Source organism: Mesocricetus auratus, unplaced genomic scaffold (genome assembly GCF_017639785.1).
Source record: "Mesocricetus auratus isolate SY011 unplaced genomic scaffold, BCM_Maur_2.0 Super-Scaffold_100023, whole genome shotgun sequence".
In the NCBI taxonomy this organism is placed as follows: Eukaryota; Metazoa; Chordata; class Mammalia; order Rodentia; family Cricetidae; genus Mesocricetus; species Mesocricetus auratus.
This window is the reverse complement of record NW_024429204.1, coordinates 14,081,548-14,107,535: the sequence shown is the minus strand read 5'-3', so window position 1 is coordinate 14,107,535 and position 25,988 is coordinate 14,081,548. Positions and strand designations below refer to the sequence as shown.

The window sequence follows — 25,988 nt, the reverse complement described above, 5'->3', positions numbered from 1 at the left end:
CCTGGCTGTTATTGTGGAGAGCTGGCTGGCTGATTCTGAGGGCTGGGAGCAGAAGGCATCCACCCGGTTGCAAAAGCTCAAAGTATAAAGTGCTCCTGGGGTACAGCCAGAGTTGAGTCATGAATTTCTTCCTCCAAATTGTTCTCAGTGAATACTAAATCCAACCTTCTCATCACTGCTTATATAAGTCTTGAAAAAAAGAGAAAGAAATATAACCTTTAAACTTGGCTACTGTATTTCAAAGCACTAGAAGCAAGATTTAGACAGTTGTAGTAAATAGTGACAAAGAAGATTTTCATTTTAGAGAAAATTGCCATTAAAAAGAAGGTGAGAAGTTAAAGCTGATAAAGTAACAGGAACTTTCTTTGGGGTGGAACATGAAATCTTATCTCCCTTTCTAAAAACTGGGAGTGCTGCAGAAGAGGTCTGAAGGCACGCTATTCAAATTCCTATTCCTAGGAGGAACCCATCCGGTCTTCAGATACTAAAGAACCCTTTGTAAGACTATGATGAGGGTGTAACAGTTTAACCTAACACCAACTCTAAGGCTGTTCTTGAGGAATGGGTCCAGGTTTTGGACTTGTACTTTCTACACAGATCTGAGGGTGGTTGGGAAGGAACCATGGAAACTCTCCAGGACGTAGGAAGCATAGTCCCTACCTGCATTTCTTTACAACTGAATTTATTTTAACCTATGTCAAGGTTGGTGCTAGATTTGAAATACTGTTTGTGACTACCTCTGCCTTGTCCCTTAGAACCTAACTTGTCTAGAGTACAGGGAAGTCTCTGTGAATGTCGTTGCCACTTACCTACCTGGCAGAGGGCAGCAAATGAAGCAGAAATCTCTGAGCTCTATTTTTATCTGCTTAAGTGCTTCTTAATATATAGTATACATTTGCAAGGAAGAAAAAGAATTGACACAGGGACTGTGGGTTATCACACCAGGAACAATGTTATGGCACAATGGTAGTTAAACTCAGTCAACGTCACTTTCAAGTTAAGGAGCAAACCGTTGCAATGCCTAGTTCTCTGCTCCCCCATCCTAACTTTACTCCTTCCAAGTTATGCCAGAGAGAGAATTCCCATCTCCAACTTTTCTCCTTATAAGGCCTGATCTCTGCCATTTAGAAGTCTGCCTAGAGATTGGAAGACTTCAAGCACTAAATTCTGCCTCCTGCTCTGTGCTCACTGGCAACAACCGTGACAAGGTCCAAAAGAGGAATCTGGTAGGTGTGTCCTAATAGGAGACAGTGTTCCTACTCTAATTGCCATAAATACTTTGAAGCCATTGTCTGGGGGATCTAAGAAGACTGGTCGTGATGGTGTGAGCTCAGAGCTGCAAGGCTGGAGCTCAGAGTTGTAATTCTTAGATTGGAGATGACTCACTGAAGGGCCCCAGGCAAACCTATTCATCTTTCTCTGTGTGCTCCAAATTATTCATCTGCAAAACCGAGAGAAATCAACACAGTTTTTTGACAGGGATATTTAATGGTGTGGGCATTAATAGTCATGACTGGTCAGTTGAGAGTAGGTATCTCTAAGCACTGAGGTTCTATCTGGTTGAAATCTTCAGGAAGTTAGAGTTGGCTTTGCTGCTCTTGTTTCCAAGTCTGGGCTCCTCTCTTTGGAGGTCTTTTAAATCCATCGGTAAGGAAATTCAAATTCCTTTGGAGTTCTGTTCCAATATTGGCAAAGACAGATGATTTTCTTTAAGACTGTCATATGGTGGTTTTGCAAAAGAAATCTTCTCACCTATCACAAAGCCTGCCTCCCTCCCTGCCACCACCACCTTATAGGACCAGGTGCCATGCACCGTGGGGACAGGCTTCTGTGGTGGGACCACATTGTCTCTGAATCCATCTGGATAAAGCCCTCCTTGTAATGTTTGGTCTTGGCACAGCTATTGAACGAACCAGAAAGCATTATAAAAAGATCCTCCTTTGTGGCCGTTCTTCTTCCGTGTCTGGTGAGACAGCCCTTTTGGGGATGAAAAACGTCAAAATGAAAAATGACATGTCAATAAATAGAAATTGAACGGATGTGTTAGCATTAATTTGTTACATTCTACATCTGCCCCCTCTGAAGAACTTGAGTTTATATTCAGGCCCAGCTGCAGGCTTCCAGTATGGTAAAGTGGGAAGGAACCCAAGAGAAATAGACCCGGTGGCCCCACATGTCTCCCATCCCACTCAGGGTACCTAGCTGGACTTCCTTCTTTCGTTGGAAGGGAGTGCCACGTCTAAGTGTTTCAGGCCTCTGTGCAGATTGGCCTCTGCTCGCTGTCTTCCATCTTTCAGTTCCCTTGGGTCCTGCAGCACATTTCTGTCTCATCTGCTTAACTCTGGTGCTAAGCCTCTGCCACCATGCCTGTCTCTCCAGCTTGCTAGATTTTACACTTGTTTGCCAGTGGCTGTGAAAAGAAATGACAGCAGAGTTTCTCAAGGACTTGGCTCTTGTCCAGCATGGAAAACATACAGAGTTGATGTCTCCCAGAGCCTGTCTTTGACTCAGGTGTCCCCATTTCGCTGGACTCAGCAGATTTCCGACATCTGTGGCGTATGACATTGTAAAGACTTCAACTCCGAGCCTTGCTTTCCCCCTTACACATTCCCATTCCCCATTTAAGCCAAGGAGCCTATGCATCAGGTCTCGGCCAACAAAAGCACAGATGAGTTCAGTTCTGCTTTTAGCGGTGCCCTGTGGAATAAAACACCTCCCGCTCATTGTTACTTCCAGTGCTATTAAAGTGTGAACCCACAACTGAGATACGTGAGTGGCAAGCCATGCTGTGTGAATACAGCTTTGTTCCTAGCTTGGTCTGAGAAGGAAATAGTGAAACAAAAGAATTCCATCCTTTGAAAATTCACACACAACGAATGTCATTTCACCTACTACTGGCCTTCTATTGTCCTGCTCCAGGTTAGCCATTGAGCTATGCTGTTGATATCTAGTTGTTGCTAAGTCCTTTCTAGACTCTGGGCTAAGCAGGAGTCTCCCAGCCCTTTAGAGGTAGTAGAGTGATTATTTTCATTGTATGAAGAGGAAATGGAATCTTCAAGGTGTAAGGTAATGTTACAAGATCAGGAATTGGATGTATGCTGTCTTGCTCAAAATCCTCAATCTTTATCATTAATGGGATGTTATGCTGATTGGACAAAAGATGTCTTGCTAAACACTGTGAGAGATAGCAGGGAAATATGACAACAAATCCTAACCTCTAAATACTATTGGTACTAGAAGGAGCAAGCCGTCATTGTGCTGTTGTCTGACAGAGACACATGTTGTACATGATACCGAACTTACGTGTTTCAGAATTCTCCTTCTTAAAACAGAGGAGATCTCCTCTTTCTTATGGCTATTGGAGGTGTGGGTTAAGTGTTCCAAAAAGTATGTAAAATAGTTGGGATAATGTTTGGTGGCCTGAGAGCTGCTTATTGATGTTTCCTTTTTTAAAATATGCACTACTTGTGAATAGCAACAGTTATAGTTCAATTTCTATAAAGTAGACCCTTTGTTAATCTCTAGGCAATCTATGCTGAATGAAATAGTCAGTGCATGTTGTCTTTTACACCTTCCCTTGAGTGGAAATAACTCAAACAAATGACCTAACAGTTAGGAAATGAGCTTTCTGTAAGGTGATTCTTTTATGTGGGGCAAAATAAAATGTCAAGTTAAGCAAAAACTCTTCTCTAACTCCTCTAAGAAGAAACTGAATGGTACTCAAGGTGGAGGGAGCAGAGAGACTGTTGCAGTTGATACAGGGGAATTAACTTTGGAGTAGCGAATGGGGAGAGAGACAGGCACAAAACAGGATGCTCAGGGATTCTCTGGCTTATGACTTCTACTGGGGATGGAAGCAATCATGTCTCCCCACTTTGCTAGGACTTTGTAAGCAGTCATGAGACTTGTCAGTGGGTTAACCTGTTCTTTATGCTACAGGAGACAGTGGCAATCATATTTCATCTGCCTCTCTGTGACAATGAAAGTCATGAAAGCTTGTAGTAGGTTAGCCAGCCTTTCCTCTGTAGTTGGGAATAAGGACAAAGTAGAAGGAATGACAAAAGGTCTCTCAGGATCTTCTACTATCACTGAATGGGCAGTCAATGCCCCTTAATTTGGCATTGTGAATGGACTCCACTGACTGAAGATCAGAAATTAATTTCCCCTGGGATTTTTGTTCAGAGAATATGGGAATAGTAGAGTAGGATCGTCTAGGAAGAGGTGGGAGCCTGCACGTGTGTTTTCTGGGTTGCGGTAACATGTGTCATTGAAAGATGAGAATGTGAGGAGGAACTGGGATTGATATGTAAAATGAAAAGCAATTTTCTAATAAAAAAGGAAGAATTCTCTCCCCTTTCAATGGCTACAAACTGACTCTGTCCCGAGTTTCTTCAGGGATGTTCCTACCCCACTTCATGGGCTAACCCATAAAGTTGATAAAAACATTAGAGGATTTTTCTAACCCTGTAAAAATCCAACTAAGCAAAAAAAATAGAATGAATGTAGCTATTCTGATTCAGATGGGCAAGTAAGCAGAAGACAGCAATGTGATTGGACAGATCTTGGAGACTTTGAGAATGTTGAGAATTTGTATCCACTAGCGTAAGACTCCATGGACTATGGCCAAGTCCCCACCACAAGGATGATGTGGTAACTGCTCATTCTTCTCACATCCCTTTGGCGACATGTCTCTTTGATCCTGCAAAGAGACTCCATAGAGCCTGGGCTACCTGAGTGAGAAGCAGAAGTGCCTCCACCAGAGATGTCCAGCCTCTTACTCCCGAAGCCCTGTGCACTCCTAAGTGGACTTCCCTTTAAGACGGTAACAAGAATTCAGCTGCCTCCACCACTTCCCACCAGAGAGCACCATGCTCCGCCTCCCACGGCTAGCTTTGTTGGGAGCTGTTCATTCTTGACAGTAATAATCTTAAACCAGGGAGGAATGAGAACATCTCACCGTCTTGGTAAAATTACCTCATTTAGGAATAATTGTTATTCACAGAAGAGATGCACACTCTCATCCACCTAGTAATGAACAAATTAACAAGACACCTACTGAGTTGTGTTAACAGAATTACCAAATGCAAAAGGAACTAATTACTAACCACTTCATCCGGACAAACGCAAACCTGCATCCCTAATGGGCTTTGTGGCTGACTTGATGGAGACTGTGGAGAGAGGAAATGAGCAGGTGCTTGGCGATCAAAGCCTGTCCTCGGTGATTATTTGGGAAAAGGTACCCTCTCTTCAAGACCACAGAGACCGCATCTAGCATTTCTTCAATGCTGGTAAAAAATCTACACCATTTGCTCACTCTTTTCAGAGATAACTGTGGGCTGTCCACACGATGGCTTTTGAAGCATGTGGAGATGCAGTTTAGAAATCTTCATCCCTTGTGAAGAGATGTAGAGAACAAACGTAAGTGACTCTTAGGCCAGCAAGGCAAATTCACAAAGATCCCTGAGTTGATAACTAAATTGATTATACCAAGGGGACAATTTCTGATGAAGATGAAAGTTCTCATATAAATGGGTTCTCATATAAATGCTGTATTCTGGTATTTATCCAAATAAAAAAGGCTGGTTATTATTTCCACATATTCTTATTGGCTCACCTTCACAGATAAAGTATAATTGTATTATATATGTATATGTACACACACGCATATATGTATATATATACATATATATATATTTCCTTTGAACTGACAATAAAATTTTGGAGAAATTTTGTTTAACTTTAGGATTGCTTAGTTTAAATTAAAAGCTTTAATAGTAAAAAAATGGGTGGGGTAGGATAATAAACAAGGTCTTAGGCTATTTCGTCCATCCATGCATCCCTCCATGCAGCATGTATTACTGATGTGTTACTAGATGCTAATAGAATTCTAATTAAATAGGCAAATAATTTCCATACCCTGAAAAGCACAAATTCTGGGGCATAGGACAGGCAAAGAGAAAGCAAAAAGGAAAAGAATGAAAAAGATGATTTCAAAAACTAAAAAATGGGCTGAAATACTAGGAGTAGGTGACATATGGAAGTACCATGGGGTGGAGAAAGGGTAGTCAGGAAAATTCTGGTAAGTACTCTGCCACTTTAAACAGTTGGCACAATTAAGGATTCTATGTCAGAACCAATCTGAGGATTCGATTTTCAACCTTCTGTACTTGAATATATATATATATATATATGATATGTATATATGTATACATACAGATAGCTGGTATTTATATATGTATATATACATATAACTGATGTGTATATGTATACATATATACACATATATGTATAACAGATATGTATATGTCTATATGTATACATGAATTATTCTACGACCTCAATGTTGTCCCTGTGTACATCTGCCTATCTGTTTTGCTCAATGGAATATATTGGGAACATCTCAATATAGATTGTAAAACTATAGAGACAGTTATCTCAAAGTGAGCAGAACTAGAAACAGCCTGGCCTTCTAGAGAAGAGCCAAACCTGGAGTTTTCATCACATAAACACGCATACATTTTAGGAACCTGGGAGGAATGGAGACTGGTATCAAATCCTAGCTAGACTGTGTTGCCTTGTAATGTCAGAAGCTGCACCCATAATTTCTTGCCCACATGGTTGCTTAAATGGGACTTGGATAAGGATAGCACAACAGGTGTGTTAACAAGGAAGGGGGAACTGAAGAAGGCTAAGAGCATGAGAAATGGACTTCCTCCTGAAAGAGTGCACCGGGTTTCCTATGTCTCATGACTATCCCTGAAAACATACATACATACTGATAACATTATACAGACTCTCTCTCTCTCTCTCTCTCTCTCTCTCTCTCTCTCTCTCTCTCTCTCTCTCTCTCTACACACACACACACACACACACACACACACACGAGTGATAGCAGTTAATTAAAAAGAGGTCGTGGAGTTGAAACGGCAGGGAGGGTATATGGGAGGGTAATTAAAAAAGAGAGAACGGTAGTATTGATCAACTTGGACCACAGTGTGAGACCTTGTCCCTACAAGGAACCAAGCAAAAGTAGTAAGATTCGGTCATGGTTTCCTGGGTGAATTTGTACGTGAATGAATTATTCGATGATTAAAGTAAATGAATCCATGTCCTGGGAAATTATTTCAGACATTAGAAGGTGAGGTCAAGACATGACAGCAGGAAGTCTAATAACACAATAATATCACACACACACACACACAGAGAGAGAGAGAGAGAGAGAGAGAGAGAGAGAGAGCGCTCATGTTAATTATTTTTTCAAAGTATGGGTTTAAAGGATGTTTAAAACCTTCTTGGGGCTGGTGTGATGTGAAGGGCTTTTCCTTCAGTGGGTGTGGCTTTAGAGATTCAGCGTTAAGAGCTGTGAATTCTCCTTCTAAGATCATGTATTGTTGTTTGTAGCTGGGGCCATTCCAAAGAACATTTTTTTGAGGGAAGGAGAGAGATTAAAATAGGAGTAATAGTATAAAAATTAAAGAACCATTTACTAAATTGGCAACTCAGATAAGTAGGAGAAAGATCAATAGACTGGATTTGAAGCAGCAGGTGGATGGCTTTGGGCAACTTTAGTGTCTTCCCTAAAGGACAGCTGTGAAAATGCAGGGGTTAGTGTATGGCAATTTGAATTTAAAGGAAAGGACTAATTTCGCGTGGTGGACACACTCCATCTTTATACCCACCTCCCAGAGGTGTGTGATGAGCACAACCTCTTAGACTGCAGGAAAGTCCTTTCCTGGAGACACCGGCTCCATTTGACTCAGAAGCAAAATTTCAAAACCTTGCCTGATGATACTAGAAGTATTTTGATAATACATTTTTTGAGAAATATGATTGCATGATGATTCTCAGAACTCCGCAGTTGGCGGCGTGTCTGCTCTCTCTCTCTCTCTCTCTCTCTCTCTCTCTCTCTCTCTCTCTGTCTAGCCACATTTCCTCTACCCGTGTTTCTTCCCATTTCTCCTTCTTTCCTGGACCACTCTACCAGAAGCTTATTGTGAGTTCAATTCACCACTTTAAAGTGTTATAAGGCAATGTAGCTACGTTAAAACTCAGGGCTTACTGCTGTTTCCTAAATGTTTCAAGTCCTAACCCTCCCCAACCAAAAATTTTATTTGGGGGGGGAAACTCAAAGATATAAGAATTCTTGTTTCTTGGGTCTTCATTGTGCTGCCTCTGATACCCCCTGTAACACATGTGCAGAGATTCAGGTCTGAGAGATAAATCCATCCACTGGACTCCGCTTGTGGATGTGGCTTCCCCCCGGCTTCTCACTGTGCTTACTGTCACTGGTGTGCTGCAACAAAAATGCCACCAGCTACATAGCATATGCAAAACCAAATATATTTTCTCATCATTCCAGGGATGGAGTATCTTTGAGTAAGGTACCAGCTTTTCCCCTCATAAATGGTGCCTTCTTGCTGACTTGTCACATGATGCTTTTTAGGGGCTTCTTTTGGAAGGAATTGTTCCCTGTCATAAGATGTCTGCCCTCCTAATCCATTTTATCCCTGAAGAATGCAACCATCTAACTCCCACACTGGTGATACGCTCTGAACATGTGAAATTTGGGCAATCACGAAGGTGCGGCTCATCACTCTCTGAAGTCTATTGGCTTTACCATCTGCCCACAAATCCCCTTTTCTGCCACCTTCATATTTCCCTGTTTTCTAGTTTTAAAAATAGCTTCTGGTGTGGAGTTGATAGATGGCTAGTAAATGATGATGGACTACAAACCATGACTGGCAAAGCAGAGAGGATAGGAGCGAGGAAAGGAAGTTGAAAGACATGGTCTCATATTCCTTACTTACATAATCTGAGTTGTTGCCTCCAGTTTTGGAAGCAGCATCTCCGTGGGTTCTGCCATGCTAACCCCTGGAAGGCTTTTGCTTGTTTTTTTTCATCCAGCAATCAACAGCATATGCTCTTGAAGGTGGTTTGGGCACTTGCTCCCATAGATACTTAGAGATTAGCTAACGGCCAATCAATGCTATGTTAACACTTTTGGAGCGTTTCTGCTCCAGAAACATAATCATTGGAAATTTTATTCTGTCATTTGCCTTGAAGCACAGCATGTAGTTGTCACAAGGGGACATTTGCTCCGGGGGTGAGTATGACATTGATAGGATCTAATTTCACACTCAATAGAACAGGTTGAAGAGCATCACTACTTTGCAGACCTCAAGTTTTGCCTGTTGTTTGGTGCCTTTTTGTTGCCAAACTCTATTTCCTAGTTTTCTCTGCCAAAACTGGCAGGCAATCAGCTTCTCAAAAAAAATTAGACAGAAGATACAATTTTTCCGTAGCATATGATGAGAAATGGAAATAAAAGCCATGAAAATGCTAAGGCATCTTTATACAAATGCAAGGGCTAGGGAAGGTTGGCAAGAAGATAACTGTGTATCTGAGTGAAGGAGGTTATGACTACATTTAGATAAACAAAATCTGCTAAGATCATGTTCGCTGCTAGGATGCTATCCTTAATGATAAACACCATAGAGGGACTGGAAAAAAGAAAAAGAGGAGACATTTATATCGGCCTTTTCACTGATGTTAATGAGACATTAATTGGAATTAAGATAAGCATTGAGTTGAATTGTAGCATGTGAGGTAGAAGTATGAAAGAGCTGATCTGTGCTTTTTGCTTTGGGATAGATGCTACATTCTCTTTTTTCTTTTTCAATGGTTATCATCAGATTTTATTTCAACCAATTTAACATTATCTGGATGTGTTCATGCACTAAATATTTCAACATGGTGACTCTTGAAAAGGTGTCACGATAGAGACAATGGATATGATTTAGTCTAGACATTTTTGTAAGCCATCAGGATATCCACAGATCACACAGCTGTGGCCCACACATTGGTAAAGGGTGAAAATTGAACTATCTCAAACATTTGGTATGATTCTGAGAGAGGAGAGAGAGCTGGAAAATTAACTGCCAAAGGTAGTGGGTAGACAAGGTGAGAAGGCGAAAGAGATTGTCTCCTTATCCAGTCCATTTTGTCAGCTGCTGCTGATACCCTGACCTTCCATTGGGATCTTTCACAATAACTGATCTCCCCTCCATTTAATAGGTCACTAGATTTTATTGATTTCTCTCCTTAACAACCAATTTGACCAACTTCCCTCATACTCAGTGAATCTGCTTTAGGGAGAATGACATCACCTTACTGCTTAGGTCCCCTCCTCTGTCTGTCTTATTTCTAGATTGTCAATTCAAGACTTGTTGAAGACTCTACTGGTTACTTTGTTCAGGTCTTTAGGATTGGATGGTGAAATAGAGGAGTAATACTGGCATCCAACATTTATTGTGTATCAGGCTCCATCCTAAGTGCTATTTTGGTGTTTGTTTGAGCCTCATGACAATCCAAAGAGGTTTGTTATTTCCAGTTTATCAAAGCAGAGGAACTTAGAGGTAGAGATGTCTGCTTAAGGTTAATACCTCAGAGTACAACACTTGCTGATTGCCACTTAATGATTCAAGAGCACATTTACTTATCCAGCAACCATTGAACTGGCACTTTTTTGTATCTAGTATTCCCCTTGGTAATATGAACAGTCTGATGTGAACAACTGAGACACGTATTCTGCTCTCATGAGCCTGGAATCCATTTCAAGGTATTAGAGCTAGTGCCCTCAGGGTCTAATGTAGTAGCCATTTGTACACTGCTAAGAATGCAACCTGACATGCCACACACACTGGTGTGACTTCTGTTTATGTCATTAAGTCCTATCAAGTGATGAAAAACCACTATTGATCTCAGAACCTAAAAATTCTCCTGTGCAGCTCAAGAATGTTAAGTCAGAACATTAACATGAGAGCCAAGACTATGACACAACTTTCTTTTTATTTCAATCTTGGAAGACAAGACTAGGAGATGACCTACAAGGGCATTGTGTTTTGGCAACCCCAACTTTGAGATCAGATTGCGGTAGTTTTGAATTTCAGCCTTGCCTTTCGACAAGTTACTTAAACTTTCAGTGAAACAAAATGACAGGTACCATCTCATAATTGCGGTGAAATAAAAATGAGATGCCAGAGGTACGCGACAAATGTGCCACCATGCTAGTGAGGACAGCAGTGTTCTCTTGCTGGGAATGATGATTATGATGCCAACAATCAAGGAGTATATAATGGAATGGCTTATACAGAGATAGCATCCTTGTTACCCTCTTCTTTCTTTCTAAAAGTCAGTTGCCTGACATTCAGCACTTCCGTACTGCACAGCTCTCGTCAGATCCTGTGGAGCTGGAGATACAGGCAGTTATGAGCAGCTAGACATCGGTGCTGGTGACTGGACTATTGTCCTCCGTAATAGCAGCAAGTACTCTTGAACACTGGCTCTTTTCCTATGCCCCTAAAATCTATTTGAAGGTTGGAAGATAGCTCATTGGGTAAAGTGTTCACCATTTACCAGAATTCAGAGTTTGGATCCCCCGAACCCATGAAGGCTCCCAAGAGCGAAAGGGCTAGCTAGCTTGACTAGTTCTATCAGCAAGCTCTATGTTCTCCTGAGAAGTCCTGTCTTGAAAAATGAGGTGGTAAGCAATGGAGGGTTCCTAGTGTCAACCTCAGGCTTCTACATGCATATACTTGTACTCACAGACATGGGAACACGCATACACAGAAAGACTATAAGGGCTAGGAGATCAAGGAGTTTTGTGTGATAGTGCATCTCTTAGTAATGTCAGAAGCCATACCCACAGAGTCTCACCAGCATGACTGCTTGCACATGCAAACCATACACACCTTAGAAGTATTTTATTTGAGGCTGACAAATAATTACATATGTGTGGTGTGTGGTGTGATATTTCTCCATCTGTACTTAGTGTGAAATGACTGAATCGGACCCTTATGCTTGCCATCTTTGTACAAAGGTAATACACAAAGGAGGGAGGCAACCAGCATTTGTATCTAGCTATGACGTCTATGAGCCACGTCAGTGACTAGCACGGCATGATAACCCTAAAGGTATAATATGAACAAATACAGTGGTGGTAACTAAAAGCTTTCTAATTGGACTTAAGACCTTCTCAGCAACAGCCAAACTGTATCTGGTACTGGAAACTTAGCTAAAAATACTCAGGGCTAGTGAAGTCATGGTTATTGGAGGAGCACCTACAGTCACTAATTTACTAAACCAGCATAATCCCTAACAAAAACATGTAAATATTTGTTTCCATGCCCACAGATATATGTAGTATTCATGTCTCACTTTTTGCAACAGACAGACAGTATTATGTTAGGGAAATCCACAACCAACCAAATGCAGAGTCGTGGGACTCAGTCACAATGGATACATCTACAAACACATCCAGACCGAAGGGAAAGGGGGCGTTGCAGAAGAAAGGTAGAAAGTTGTAAGGGATAGGAGACGAAGGAGTTTTGTGTGAGATTGTGTCTCTTAATAATGTAGAAACCTATGCATGCAGAATCTCACCAACATGGCTGCTTGCACACGAGCTGAATAAAGATGACAACGGACACACCAAAGCAGATGGCAAAAGCTTACAAGGCTTCAACCCTACGCAAAGAATTGCAGACAACTGAGGAAAGCCGGGAGGGAAGATCACATCAATTGGTTGTCCAATGTCAAAAGTTCAGCCCTGAAAACATACATATGAATCCATTATATGGACCAAGGCATTTACGTTTAGAAATATACATGGATACACATATTCCTATAATAATAATATGTGAGAAGAAGTCATGCATTTGAAGGAGATCATGAAAGGCTATGTGGGAGGGCTCCGAGAGAGAAAAGGGAAGGGAAAAATTTTGTAATCTCAAAAATTAAATAAAGACATTTTTTTAAAGCACTAAGAATTACTTCTACTCATTGAGTACATTGTGGCCTCATCACTGTTCTGAGTCCAAATAGTGAATTAACTGTTATTAATGTTCCAAAAATCCTATAGGAATGAAATATTCTGAGGACTTGGAAACAGCTAGAAGCAGTTGAGAGCAGAGTTAGAAATACTGCCCTAACCCAAAAGTTCCACTGTTCCAGGCTTGGTTGTACTCTTTTGCCCCTTCTCTGATACACATTAGTTTCTGTTGTGTTTTAAAGGAAAGAGTTTTACTCCTGTTGAGCCTAGCTGTTTAGATCCCTATTAACTCACACACTAAGACTTAATTTAACTCATGGTATTTCATTCTTATCATTATTTATTTGGACACCTACACCTCCTCAAATATCAATTCTTCTGACATCTGTTTGCCCTTTCCGTCCCTCCCTCCCTCCTTCCTCTCTCTTCTCTCTTCTCTCTCTCTCTCTCTCTCTCTCTCTCTCTCTCTCTCTCTCTCTCTCTCTCTCTCTCTCTTGTATTTCTCTGAAGAGGATAAGCCACAAGAACAGAACAATATAAAAGTAACCAGCACTTACTGTTGGGATTATGTTAGAATAGTGACACAAACAAGACTTTTGTTTCACTGTATAGTGAAAACTGGTCTTTGAGCAAAGCCTCAAGATGAGTTTATGCTTCTGAAAAAGTTCTAGAATGCACCAAGTCAGAGTTAGGAGATATGAATTTTACCTTTAATTTGGATTTTGGAAATTTTGATAGTAGTTAATTAGTCAAAGGTTTTCAGAAATAGTATACTTATTTGTCCCATTGATTTCCATATAAATCTTTATGTGTGATGTGCTCCTATTTATCTTGTATGTGTCTGTGCATTCATATTCACACAGTCATAAAATGAAGTGTCAGAGACATTCCACAGCGTAAGTCAAATCTGTACATGGTTTTTAGCAGGTGACCCAGATCTGATACCAGTTGGGTTTTAAAGGGTTATAAGATTCATTCTTAGGGCATAGAGGTAAAATCATCTCAGATGAAGCCATATGGACTGACAGGGAAAGGCCTCATAAAAGTATTATTAATAACGCAACAACTGTGTTTTGTGTATACATGTGTTCTAGAAAGATGCATGCAAATGTAAACAAAACACATTAATTTATTTTTTCTAAAGCATAAACAAACATTGCCTTGTTTGGCAGAATCTGCAAAATGCATATTGCTCCCTTTGGCTTTTTTTCTTTGCTACAATAGATGAATGTTTTGTATTAAATCCATTGTTACTAGGAAATTAATCCCAAAATATGCCAATGTGGTTTTCCATAGTATTAAGAATCTGAATTTCATATAAAAAACTGCAACATCGGCGGAACACATCAGCTCTTAGAAATTAAAAAAATTAAAGGATAAAATTCCCCCAAGTTCAATGTAATAGACAGTCTAAAAATGCTGGGAGGGTTGGGTACCTTAGCTTGTTCAAGAAAAGATTATAGATGCTTGAGTATATGTAGGAGATGTGTGAAGAGTGACGCATTGAAGGACATTGTTAGGTTTGGCCCCTCAGAGCATAAGAGGGATAAAAATGGAGACTCTCCAGTGGTCTGTTGACATTCATAAAGACAAACCCTGTAAGACATGTTTCTTCCTTCACCGTGTAACTGAATCAGTAGATGGAAAGCATTATGAGTGACATAACCACCCTTGAGAGTTCTGAACCCAGAGTCACCATGAAGTAAGCTTGCTGACTTGGTCACCCTGTTGAATATCCCCAGGACAATAGGACCGCAGAAATGTTGGAGATGCATGATCCTGAATGACCACACACACACACACACACACACACACACACACACACACACACACACACCATGGCATTCTTAGAAAAAAGTTCTGGGCTCCTATGGTCCTTCCAGTGACTAGACCATAACCCTTTCCATATTAATTTCAAGTCAGTGTGCTACAAAATTCTCTTATACGTTAAAGGGAGAAAATGGTCATGGTAGACATGAAGGCATGATTAAATAGGACTGTATGAGAATGGAGAAGCCACAGCTGAGTTCATAGAATTTCCAGCTATTACCTTGGGGAGGTAAGATGCTCACCTTCACTTTGGAGTAGCAATGTGTTTGGCCCAATTTTAAATCCGGTAAAGTTTACTTATAGAGTTGTTGTGGAAGTCTTATGTCAATAAAGCACTGTTGAGCCAATAGGAATCTAGATAGGTGGGACTAGGAGTCCAGGAGGACTCTGGGAAGGAGAAACACAAGAGAGTTCGAGATGTAACGCCATGGGGTAGGAGGCCCGGAAATTTCTCCGGTAAGAGACATACTTAGATTAACAATTATGGAGTAATTACTTAAGTCAGAGCTAGCCAGTAAGAAACAAGCAAGGCCAACAGCTTCATAATTAATACAGCGTCTTGTGTGTTATTTGGGGACTACAATGCGGCAGAGCCCAAGCGACTGGCGGGTGATAAACCAAAGCGGCTAGCAAAGAAAAAGCTTCTCTTAACAGATAGAGTTCTAAGAACATCTTTGTTCCCTCCCCATGTGCAAGAGTGACATTTCTACTCCTTGCTGCTTCCCTAATTTCAAGAACAGGTTTCAGTCACATGGTAGGAAAGCAGCAATAAGTTGGTGCTCATCTGGACATTACTCCTTTTTACCCTGTAGCAAGGGTGGAGTGTAAAGCAACTAGGGAAACTCCTCCTCCTTGTACAGAGCCTTGTTTGACCCCCTTAAAATCTATACTCTCCACTTTATAGTGAAAAGCGTATATGGGACCAGAAGCCCTTACATGGTGTCTAAGGCTGCTGAGATCTCACAGAGGAAATTTAGCCAGGTCGGTTTACTGATGTTTATAGCCCTGGACTTCGCATCCTTAAACTGCTGAGATGAGAAATAGGAGCTTTAATGACATGGGACCAGGAGTCCTTACATGGTGGCTAAGGCTGCTGATATCTGACAGAGGAAATTCAGCCAGGTAAATTTACTGATGTTTACAGCCCAGGACTTCCCATCCCTAAAGTGCTGAAATGAGAAATAGAAGCTTTAATGAACTAGGACCAGAAGTTGATGGACCTTAGAAATCATACTGAGTTGGATCACAGAGGCAAAGTCATCGGAAACCATGCAACAAAATAATAATCTGTTTTCGGCTTGAAGGCTCTAGAGGGGAGTTTCTGGGGTTATGGCTGCAGATATATTCCAAATAAGAAACTCATCTCTGACATTGATGATCTGGAAAATGGGAAGACTGGTTCAAAGCCGAGACCCCAAGAAGAAAGATGACTGTTTTCTGACTGACCACATGGCTTTGATGTCCTTGCACTGTCTGCCTATGAACAGAAACATTGACATGAATGAATGAAACTCTAAAGAAAATGCTTCCACTCCGAGATCTATATTGACAGTGCCTTACTGGGAAGATGGTATCATCAGCATGCCACCAAAATATCCAACTGCAAGAACCAGATGTCTGTTGTTTAAGTATTTCCACACAGTGCCTTGCCATTGCCCCCACTCAGAATTTTACTTGGAATTAAAAGTATACTAATAAAACAGGGTTTCTTATTGAAGACCCCTCTGCTATATCAGATTTAATGCTGCTCTCACACCTTCTATATGAACATCTTGCAAATGTTAATTATCAGTTCTCACCATGGTCTTATACATTAGTAATATAACCCTTGGCACCTCAGGTTGAATGAACTTGGAAATCAGGTAAAAACCACAGTGTGTTACCTTTTCTATTGTCAGTTCCACAAGAAAGTGTTTAGGGGGAAAATAAAGCATAAACAAAAAGCTAGAAAATGGGGACCAGAAAAATGACAGCCTGTAAAGGTGCATATCACCTGGTGGTGCAAGCCTACATTTGTTTTCTAGAACCATGTAAAGGCAGAAAGAGAGAACAAACTTCATCAAATTGTCCTCTGACCCCTATATGTCTTCTGACGTCCACACATTCAGCATGGTACTGATACCTCCACCAAACATCACACACACGCACGCACGCATGCACACACCCATGCCCTCACACACGCACACAGAAATAAAAATAAAATAAAATTTCCAAACCTAGGAAATCATTAATACTGTATGGGTAAAATAAAGCAAAGCAAGGGACCGAAACCACTCTGATCATCCTAGTTAACTTGGGAAGAACAAGCTTGAACTATTATCTTACAATAGAAGTCCCCTTCTGTTCTTGATGAAGTCATTGTCCAAGCTCCATTTTACATTAGCTTTGTTTGTTGACCCTGTTCATTTATTTACATGTCTTTGACTAAAACACAAAATCAGTCTCATAATTCAATATATTGTGTTGTGTGGCCACATCTGATGCCAGAGGGTTAAAACCTGGACTTAACTTCTTGGAGGAGGAGAAATTGCACGCAGTGGGTTGGCTTCCAGAGAGGACTTTTTCCACTTTCTGAGGCCATGTGTTCCTTGTCCATCTTTTGGATTTTACGTCCAAGTAAGTAAACATGGTTTGGAATAATTCATGTGGAGCATGTTTGGTCAATGACTGAAATGTGCTCCAGATACTAAGGAACACAACAGCAAGTCATTGCCGGCAGAGTCCCACAGTGAGAGGCAGCAGAGAGAACGTCTCCTCTGTCATCCCCCTCCTCTGAGCTAAGCCTTGGTGTGCTGGGCTCAATTAAGTTCGCTGAATGTTGCCTTAAGATTTAACTTCGAGGCCCAGATGTGGCTTTCTTTAACTTGTTGCTTATAATACTGATAATTGAAAAATTAAAATTGTACATATTTACAGTGATGCTTCAGTATATATGTATCACGAGCTGTTTAAATTAGGTTAAATGGATCTACTCAAAGATTTATCATTTTATGGTAAAAAAAATCATTCAAAATTGCTTATTCTAGCACTAAGGCACGTATATCAGTGTAATCCCGATGTCCTAGGTCCATGTGTGCCTATAGGTTTTTGACAAAGCTATGTACCTATGTTTGACATTGGTCTTACAAATGTTTGGGAAAAAAGCAAATGTTTTCATACATTTCTATATATTTGTTTTCAAGCATAATTTTCCTACATTTCTTTTTTGTATTTTTTGTTGTTGTTGTTTGTTTTTTTCAAGACAGAGTTTCTCTGTATTGCTTTGGAGCCTGTCCTGAAACTCTTTCTGTAGACCAGGCTGGCCTCAAACTCACAGAGATCTGCCTGCCTCTGCCTCCAGAGTGCTTGGATCAAAGGCGTGCATCACCAACGCCTGACTATTTTCCTACATTTTTTTCCAAAAAGAAAATCATTTATTTATATACCACAAGGAAGAACTTAGGGTAATTAAGTTATTTTTAATTAAGTCTTTTTAACTTTTTACGCATGTCACTTTCAGTTCCCTCTCCCTCCCCTCCTTCCCCATCCCACAATCCTCCCAATCCTTCACCCCCACTTCATCCTCCCTCTGTTCCCCAGGGAGGGCAAGGGCCTCCATGAGGGATTTTCAGAGTCTGTCACATCATCCCGGGAAGGGTCCAGGTTCTTCCCCATGTGTCCAGGCTGAGAGAGCATCCCTTCACATGGTATGGGTTCCCAGAGTCCTTCAGTATGCCATGAATAAATACTGCTCCACTCTCCAAGGTCCCACAGATTGCCAAGGCCTCCTCTCTCTTACACAGGTTCTGTGGAAGGGTGTCTGGCTCAGTCCCATGCTGGACCCTCAGTCATCAGTCTGGTGTCCATGTGTTCCCCCTTGTTTAGGTCAGCTGCCTCTGTGGGTTTCTCCAGCCCAATCTTGATTCCTTTTGTCATCACTCTCCTTTGCAAGTGGGTTCCAGGAGTTCAATTCGGTTCACAGCTGTGGGTGTCTGCCTCTGCCTCCATCAGCCACTGGATGAGGGTTCTAGGATGGCATATAAGGCAGTCATCATTCTCATTATCATGTGAGGGCATTTAAGGTAGCCTTAATGCCAGTTGGTGCCATTCTTGTGGATCTGTGAAGATCTCACTAGTGCCAGATCTCTCCTCCAATTTATACTGGCTCCCTCTTTTATGGTATCTCCCATCCTTTTCTTCTCTATACTTACCCTGGCTCAACCTTCCTGCTCTCCCATGTCCTTCTCTCCCCTCCTCTTTTCTCCCTCTCTTTCTCCCTTCTGCTTCTACCCTCCTCTTCTCCACCCCCCAATCCAATTAGGAGATCACATCCCCTAACCCGTCTCTGGATTACCATGCATATTTCTCTTAGGGTCCTCCCTGAACCCCAGACTCTCTGGCTGTGGGGTTGTGGGCTGGCAATGACCTGCTCCATTTCTAAAATCCATATATGAATGAGTATATACCATGCTTGTCTTTTTGTAACTGGGTTACCTCACTCAGAATGGTTTCTTCCAGTGCCATCCATTTGCCTGTAAATTTCAAGATTCCATTTTTTTTCTATTGAGTAGTACTCTATTGTGTAAATGTACCACATTTTCTCTATTCACTCTTCAGTTGAGGGGCATCTAGGTTCTTTCCAGGTTCTGGCCATTATAAATAATGCTGCTATGAACATAGTGAGAAGATGTCCTTATTGTATGAGGGTACATTTTTTGGGTATATGCCTGAAAGTGGAATTGCTGGATTTTGTTGTAGAATGATTTCCATTTTTCAGAGGAGTCTCCATACTGATATCCAAAGTGGCTGCACAAGTTGGCATTCCCACCAGCAGTGGAGGAGTATACCCCTTGCTCCACATCCTCTCCAGAATAAACTGTCATTAGTGTTTTTGATTTTAGCCATTCTGACAGGAGTGAGATGGTATCTTAGAGTTGTTTTGATTTGCATTTCCCTAATGGCTAAAGATGTTGAGCACTTTCTCAAGCGTCTCTTGGCCTTTTTGGACTCCTCTATTAAGAATTCTCTGTTTAGTTCTGTACCCAGTTTTTAATTGGATCCTTTGGTGTTCTGGAGACTTGCTTCTTGAGTTCTTTGTATATTTTGGAGATCAGCCCTCTGGTAGATGTGGGGTTTGTGAATATCTTTTCCCATTCTGTGGACTGTCATTTTGTCTTGTTGACTGTGTCCTTTGCTCTGTAGAAGCTTCTCAGTTTCAGGAGGTCCCATTTATTAATTGTTGATCTCAGTGTCTGTGCTACTGGTGTTATGTTCAGGAAGCTGTTTCCTGTACCAATTTGGTCAAGGGTACTTCTCACTTTTTCCTCTAAGAGATTCAGTGTGGCTGGATTGATGTTGAAGTCATTGATCCATTTGTACTTAAGTTTTGTGCATGGTGATAGATATGGATCTATCTGTTGTCTTTTACATGCCAGCATCCAGTTACTCCAGCACCATTTGTTGAAGATGCTTTCTTTTTTCTATTGTATAGTTTTAGCTTCTTTGTCAAAGATCAGGTTTTTAAAGGTGTGTGGGTTCATACCAGGGTCTTCGATTCGATTTCATTGGTGTACCTGTCTGCTTTTGTATCAATACCAAGCTGTTTTCAGGACTCAAAGAATTCTACCAGGAAACTCCTACAGCTGATAAACACCTTCAGCAAAGTGGCAGGATACAAAATTAACTCAAAGAAATTAGTAGCCCTACTATATATAGACAATAAAGGGGATGAGAAAGAAATCAGAGAAACATCACCCTTTACAATAGCCACAAATGCCATAAAATATCTTTGGGTAACTCTAACCAAACAGGTAAAAGACCTGTGTAACAAGAACTCTGAGTCTTTAAAGAAAGAAATTAAAGAAGACACCAGAAAATGGAAAGATCTCCCATGCTCTTGGATAGGTAGGATCAACGTAGTAAAAAATGGCAATCTTACCAAAAGCAATCTACAGATTCAGTGCAATCCCTATCAAAATACCAGCACAATTTTTCACCGACCTCAAAAGAACAATCCTCAAGTTTATATGGAAAAACAAAAGACCCAGGATAGCCAAGGCAACCCTGTACAATAAAGGAACGTCCAGAGGCATCACAGACTCTGACTTCAAGCTCTATTTTCATACATTTCTTAAGGACAAAAATATCACCCCTTTGCCTGACCCTTCCCTCTGTTTCTATTTGAGATGCTATAAGATTTCCTAATTATATTGGGGAGGGGGAGAAGCGGAGGGCAGAAGGAGATGGGAAAAAGAGAGGGAGAGAAGAGGAGGAGAGAGGACGACACAGGAGAGCAGGAAGGTTGAGCCAGGGTAAGAATAGAGGAGAAACGAATGGGAGATACCATAAAAGAGGGAGCCATTATAAGTTGGAGGAGAAATCTGGCACTAGTGAGATCTTCACAGATCTACAGGAATGACACCAACTGGCAATAAGGCTACCTTAAATGCCCTCACATGATGGTGAGAATGATGACTGCCTTATATGCCATCCTAGAACTCTAATTCAGTGGCTGATGGAGACAGAGGCAGACACCCACAGCTGTGAACCAAATTGAACTCCTGGAACCCAATTGCAAAGAGGAGCAATGACCAAGGGAATCAGGATCAGACTGGCGAAGCCCACAGGGGCAGCTGACCTAAACAATGGGCATCACATGGACCCCAGACTGATGATTGGAGGGCCAGCATGGGACTGATCCAGACACCCTCTCACGGAACCTGGGTGAGAGAGAGGAGGCCTTTGCAATCTGTGGGACCTTGGAGAGTGGAGCAGTATTTATTCCTGGCATACAGAGGGACTCTGGGAATCCATGCCATGTGGAGGGATGCTCTGTCAGCCTGGACATGTGGGGAAGAACCTGGGCCATTCCCGGGATGATGTGACGGACTCTGGAAATCCCTCATGGATGCCCTTGCCCTCCCTGGGGAGTGGAGGGGGGATGGAGTGGGGGTGAGGGTTTGGGAGGATTGTGGGGTAGGGGAGGAGGGGAGGGAGAGGGAACTGAAAGTGACATGTGTAAAAAGTTAAATAAAAATATGGGAAAAAAGATTTCTGAATGAATCTTTGCCTGTATCTGAAGGAAACTAAGTGACCTGCATTAGTCATTGGCTGGTACAGAAGATACACAATTTCTCTAGTGCCATTTGCTGAAAGGTACTTTTTCCGACACAATATTTACAGTCACTAAAATATGGGATCAACATAAATGTTCATCAGCTGACATATGAATAAGTATATAGTATGGAATGTTATTTAGTTATGAAGTGAATGAAAGCCAGTCATCTGTTACAATATGGACAGAGACAGGGACTATGATATTCAGTGGGAGAAAGGGGAAACAGAAAGGGAATTACTGCATGATTTCATTCATGTTTGATTTTAAAATTGTTGATCATATGGACACTATGAATAAAGTGGTGGGTCTCAGAGATGGAGGGTGGGGTTGGGTGAGACTGAAGGTTGAGGATTGGCCAGTGGTTGTTACGTTATTTTTCTATAAGACTGGGAAGTCTGGTGTGATGCTTCACCATGGACATCTCAAGATGCTGACTAAATATTGTGCAGTAAGGAAACAGTAAGAGAGGAAATTGAAATTTTTCACAAGAAAAAGTGATAAGTGTTTAAGGAGATGTACTTAATCTGCTTTAGTCATTACATAATACACAAATGTACTGAAACATCACTGGGAGCACCCATTAAAAATGTGTAATTTTTATGTTTTGTGCTGGTTTCAAAAGTACAGAAAAACGATGAAGCTAGACTTAGTTCATTCACTTTTCCTTCCTACTTCAGATCCTGTCTGGGACTCTTACTCTGTGTTTGACCCTGCCTCTGAGTCTCAAACCCAGCCTCAATCAGAATCTAAAGGAAACTGGTAAGAAGACTTCAATTTAGCCCAAATAATTTTTAGGCAATTGTAAAACCTGAATTCTAGAATATTCTGTGAAAACTGGTATGAACTAGAATTTTAATTACCTACCATTTTTTTTGGCTTTTGTTAAATTCTCTGATGTTTGTTACTTTGCAGTTTTAACTTTTCTACTAGTATTTAGCCATTCCAACTCTATTCCCAAGGGATAGACTAAGACAGATGGCTGCACCGAATTGATTTTGTCTTAAACTCATCAATGAAGTAGATGATCTCTTATATTTAAGAATAATGTTGTTAGCATTTTATGGGTGATGTCTTAGAATCTAATGAGCTTCTAGCAACTGTTGTAAACTTATTACTTGGATAAATATTTTAAAGAGAACAAAATTTCATTTTTATGTGTGTTCTACCTTGTCACCACCACCAAAATATCTTTCTTTGCTCTGAAGTAAATTAGATGGCATGATGTCTTTCTCTCAGCTGGGGCCTCATTTAAAACACCCACAATGAGGTGGGTCTGACAGGCCTTTTAAGATCTGAAGTTAGCTCTGCCACATCAGGTAAAATAAAAAATCAACCTAGAGATCCAATCAGCCCATGCCTCCTCTTCTGACTTCAAAGATGATAGTGACCACAACCTGCACCAGAGAGACCAGAAGACTTTTTATCTCTGCCTCTGTCAGTGAGGAGCCCATGCATCCTAAATTCGACACCCACCCAGAGTTGTACAGGTAGAACACACCTATATGTTTTGATGTCCTTCCCTTTGTGCTTGCAAAACAAAAGACTCCCTCTTCTCACAAGAAAAGGATCTCAATGTTGGATGTTGAGATTTTAAGACTTGTAGCTTCGATACTTCTATCATGAGGAATTAATTTCTTAGCTCCTTGGCTTTCCCATTTGTAAAGCAAACAGAGCTGTGAAACCCATCAAATGAGAGAAGATGAGGAAAACAGGATCATTGTGAGAATCATCCAAATTTTCTTTAAAATATGAAGTGGGGTATAGACATTCAATGCTTACAAATATCTCTCTGGATAGTCAAGCGTTTGTATGATGTTTAATTCGCATAGCAATTTAGATGATCTTACACTTAATGGGTATGTTCATTCCTCATTTTATTCAATTTTGTAGCTTTCTTTGGTAACTTTTAATTAAGTCTTACCTGACTTGTAATTTAGCTAAAATTTAACAAGCACACGTGCAAACAGAATATTTTCATGTTATGGTTTATTATGGAATATTTATCTTCTTGCTTACTCTCCTTTTGAAGTCTGGTAAGAACATTTCACTGTAGTTATCAACTTTAGACATGACCTTTTTTTCTTTTTTTGTAATTCTGTAGGGTCTCTCTGAAGACATAGAACAGGAACATGATACCAACAACAGACACGAACATTCCTGTTTCCATTTTGGTTCATTTTTGAGATTATAAGTACATTTATCCCTTCCCCTTTCTCCCTCCAAACCCTTCTATAAAAGGCTCTCTTTAAAATTCATAGCCTCTTTTTTCATTAATTCTTATTACATTCATAAATGTGTGTATGCATATAGTCTTACTACAGCCTTCTCAGTCTGTATAGTGCTACACATACGTATGTTTTCAAGTCTGAGCATTTGGGATTGGATAACCAATTGGTGTGCTCTTCCCTAGGGAAGACTATTTCTTGTGTAGGCCTGAGGGCTCTTGGGCGTTTCTCCTGGCCACTTTAGCAAGTCTATTGCTGGTGTCCTTGTTCAGCTCATGTTCAGGCCGTCATGTTTGTAAGACTTAGTGGATATAGTTTCTGACATTACTTGGAGACAGAGCTTTACAACAAACTCTCTGCTCTTCTGGCTCATCTGTTGCAAGGATTTCCATGATGAGTAACCTTCCTCCTAAGATACCTTAATTATTGTTTATATTATTTTGAATACCTGCGTTTGAATCTCCCTATTGTGTGATTCATCATATGGCTTCAAACACACAGTAACACTGAGTAAAAGGAAACTAGGGTTGGCTTTAAACACAAGAGCAGTCTCTGTTTTTCTTTTGCTGCTGGGTTCTCTGACACCTGCCAACTAAACTATGCCTATTCTGCATTAGTCTACAGAGCCCAACAAGGCATAAATGGTGATATCTATGCTTCCTTAAAGCTGTGTATCCTAGCAACCAAGTGTGTATTTTATCACAGTATCTTCAGTAATTAGGAACCAAAGCAGTGATAGTCACTTAACTGCTACATCTGAAATTAGCCACAGTTGAGAGGGTCAGTAATAATCATGGTCATTGGAGGGTTGAAAGAGTTATAAGCCACGTTCACAATTAAAAGTATTCCAAAACAAAGAAAAATAATGACAATAAAATTGTAATGCAAAGTACTATTAAAACATTTAATGCCGCCGGGCGGTGGTGGCACACGCCTTTAATCCCAGCACTCGGGAGGCAGAGGCAGGCAGATCTCTGTGAGTTCGAGGCTGGGCTGGACCGACAGCCTCAAAAACAATACAGAGAAACCCTGTCTCGTAAAAACCAAAAAAACAAACAAACAAAAAAAACATTTAATGCCTCTTCCTCCTGAGTGCTGGGATTAAAGGCGTGTGCTACCACTGCCCTGCAAAAGTTTAGGACCAGCCTGATCTACAAGGGCTAGTTCCAGGACAGCCTCCAAAGCCACAGTGACACAGAGAAACCCTGTCTTGAAAAACAACAACAACAAAAACAACAACAAGAAAAACAAAAAAGAAAAAGAAAAAAAGGAAGAGTTTATTCTTTTTAATTGGGCATTGGTGGCACACACCTTTGATCTCCCAGCACTGGGGAGGAAGAGGCAGGCAGATCTCTGTCAGTTCGAGGCTAGCCTGGTCTACAGAGTGAGTTTCAGGACAGGTTCCAAAGCAATACAGAGAAACCCTGTCAGGGAACCCCCCCCCCCCAAAAATGTTTAATGCATTTAAAAACAAAGTCTGCTTTTTTTGCTGGCCTCATTATTACTAAATTGTATTACTTTATTTTTTGTACTATTTATAGACAAGAATGGCTGACCAGTTTACTGAATTGTGTTGCTACAATGCTATAACAACCCTAGTGACTTCTCATTGTATCTGAAACATGATGTTAAGTTGTTTTATTTATTAGCAGATCAATCACAGGATGATTGACATTTAACTTCACAGATGTGTGCTTAAGTCTTGAAGATGTTTAGTAACTTAAAAAAAAATCGGATAGCTAGTAACTCTAGAGCCAGCACTTAAATGGTTACAAACTGTCCTTTAATCTTTTCTTCCTCCTTCCCTCCCTGACTGGCTCACTCTGTCATTTTCTGTTTATGCACAGGCTACATATGTATCTGAAGTTCTTAGGGTGATAAATCTTCAGATTTCATTTTCATCATATTTATACATTTGAATGTATATAATAAGTTATTGTAGATTATATGTGTATGTATTCCTGGCATGTATGTCTGTGCCCCACATGTGTGCCTGGTGCCTGCCTAG

General features: G+C 40.8%; 1 long non-coding RNA gene across 1 annotated transcript in view; it reads left to right on the top strand.

Moving 5' to 3' along the window:
- The window catches only part of LOC121133703, a 72,441-nt gene extending 49,927 nt beyond the window's left edge, over positions 1-22,514 (top strand). Inside the window, exon 3 of the long non-coding RNA XR_005870673.1 lies at positions 22,433-22,514. This is a non-coding gene — a long non-coding RNA (uncharacterized LOC121133703). The remainder of the gene's footprint in view (positions 1-22,432) is intronic.
- Positions 22,515-25,988: the final 3,474 nt, after the last annotated feature.